Source organism: Tupaia chinensis, unplaced genomic scaffold (assembly GCF_000334495.1).
Source record: "Tupaia chinensis unplaced genomic scaffold, TupChi_1.0 Scaffold149333_1, whole genome shotgun sequence".
Taxonomy (NCBI): Eukaryota; Metazoa; Chordata; class Mammalia; order Scandentia; family Tupaiidae; genus Tupaia; species Tupaia belangeri.
In genome coordinates, this window is record NW_006209177.1 from 509330 (window position 1) to 512236 (window position 2907).

Consider the following 2907-nt stretch of genomic DNA (forward strand, 5'->3'; position numbering starts at 1 on the left):
TCAAGTCAAAAATTAATAGAATGACATCTTTAAAGTGTTAAAAGAAAAAATTCAAACAATTCTATACAGAGCAAAAAAATCATTCAGATGTAAAGGACAAATAAACTTATTTTTAGTCTAGTAAGTACCAAGAAAATGAATTACTTAGGCTATAGGATGTGTTCAAGGAAATTATTTAGACAAAAAGAGTATGATATCAAAGAGAAACTTGAATCTATACAAAGTAATGAAAAGCTCCAAAAATGAAAGACAACAAATATTGTTTCTTATTTTATGTGCTTTAAAGTATAATTAAGTAGGGCCAGCCAGTGGCATGGTGGTTAAAATGGTTGAATCTCAAGTGGCTGACTATATGTCTTGAGTCCTGGACCTGGTGGTTTGGGAAAGATGCTGGGGACTTGTGTGTACATGCACAAAACCCTGACAGGAGGAAGAAATGGAGGAGAAGGGGTTGTGGAGTGGCCATGCCCCTTGGCAGAGTGAGGTGTTTTCTACTTCCCTCTCTCTGGCAAGCACATGTACTCTATGTGAAAAAAAAAATGATAATTAACTGTCTGAAGCACAAGGGATAGTAATGTATTCTGAATCTCTAGCATATACAAAAGTAAAATATAGGACACAAAGATAGGAAGAGTTGAGAGTATATTATCATAATATTCTTATACTACACATTAAAGGATTACAATATTATTTGAAGATAGGATGTGGTTAATTAAAGACATATGATGTAAAGTCTATAACAACTGATACAAATGAGATATAAATAATAATAAACAAATATATGAATAAATATAAATTATTATTACATTTTACCATATAAAAGATTTATTAAATGGATTTATTAAATTATTATGCCCATAATAAATGTGGAGATTTGGGACCAGAAGATGGTGTAATGGTTATGTTGCTGGACTCCCATGTAGTTGACCACATTTCAAGTCCTGGACCCAGCGGCTTAAACTTATGCTGGGCACATATGTGTGTCTGCCCAAAATCCTGAGAGAATATTGGAGGAGAAGGGATTGTAGCATGGTCATCTCCCCAAAGAGGTGACTTCTTGCTTTCTATTTCTGTCTCTCACTGTCTCTCTGGTGAGTGCATGTGTCTGTAGAAACAATCTCTCTAAAAAATGTGGAAATTCACAGAGTCAATTAAAAGAAAAACATGATCCAACTATGTGGTGTGTATAAGAAGTCACTATAAATATAATGATATTGGTTAGAATGAAACAGAATGAAAACGAATATAATCAAAAGAAATTATGAATATCACATAAAGTAGACTTCACAGCAAATAAAACTATCAGTGAGGGACAGGGAAATTATATAATGATAAAAGAGTAATCTACCAAGAAATCATAACAATTCCTCTTTTGTGTGTGTGTGTGTGTGTGTGTGTGTGTGTGTGTGTGTGTGTTTATTTTCTATAGGGCACGTGCACTCAGTCCCTTCTCCTCCATTCTGCTCTCAGGATTTGGGGCACATACACTCACTGAGAGAAGAAGGAAGGAGAAGTGATTATGTGGTGGGTCCAGAACTCAAACTGGCTGTCAGTCAGTCATGTGGGATCCAGCCACCTTAACCACTATTCTACCAGCTGGCCCAAGAAGTCATAACAATTCTAAATGTATATGCACTCAACAACAGTACTGATATATAAATGAAATAACCATGGATGGAACTGAAAGGTGAAATAGGTGATTCTATAATTACAGCTGGAGACTTTAACATCCTTCTCTAAGCAATTAATAGAACAACTAGACAGAAATAGTTGATGATATAGGAAAATCTTAGTGGCAACAAACAACAGAATCTAATAAATATTTATATAACATACCATTCAGCAGCAACAGAAAACATGTTTTTTCTGCAATACCCACAGAATATATTTTAAGGTTTCAGAATATAAGATTAAATCAGAAAAATCATATACACTTTCCTATACTAGCAGTAATTTTGTCAACAGAAAAAAATTAAAAATATAATAGCATTAAAATTGCCCACAAAAATTAAAATATTTAGGTACTAATTGAAAAGAAAAAGAATAAGTAGAAGACTTGTTTTCTGAAATACAGAGGTAGTCTTTGTTCTAGTATTGAAAAGTTCACAATGGTCAATTCTTTAATTTTTCTATATTGATCTACAGATCAAAATTGATCTGTAAGTTTAAAGCATTTTCTATTAATACCCTAGCCAGAATTTTTATAGACACAGATAAGAATACTCCAAAATGTGTGGGTCTGGGGCCAGCAGGTGGCATAGTGGTTAAGGTGCTGGACTCCCATGTGTTTCTCCCATGGTTCTCCTCTCAGATACTGTGGCTTGAAAATCATGCTGTGTGTGCATGTGTGCTCAAAATCCTGAGAGAATGAAGGAGAAGGGATTGCAGCGTGGCCACCACCCCCCCATGGGGGAGATTTCACGATTTCTGTCTGTTTCTCCAGTGAGTACACCCACTTTATAGCAAAAATCTCTCAAAAAATGTATGGAGAAAGGTAAAGTAACTGAAAGCTGAAACAATTCTGAGACAAAAATAATGTGGAAGGAATACTGTGCCTGCTTTTATGACTTATCACATGCCTATAGTAACCAAGAATCTATGTATTGGTAAAGAAATAGACATAGATAACAGAACAAAATACAGAACTTGGAAAATAGACCCATGCAAATATGCCAACTAATTTGATTAGGATGTAAAAAGCAATTTACTAGCCTGCATTTTCTAAAATGGGGATGGATTTTCATAGATTGGAGGAAAAGAAAGAAGAAAGAAAGAAAGAAAGAAAGAAAGAAAGAAAGAGAGAGAGGTGACACAGCAGTAAAACATGATGCTCTGTGAGACTAAACCACATGGGAAGGTTCCTAGTTCATGGCCACAGACCTCCCTGAGTACACTGGGCACATGTGT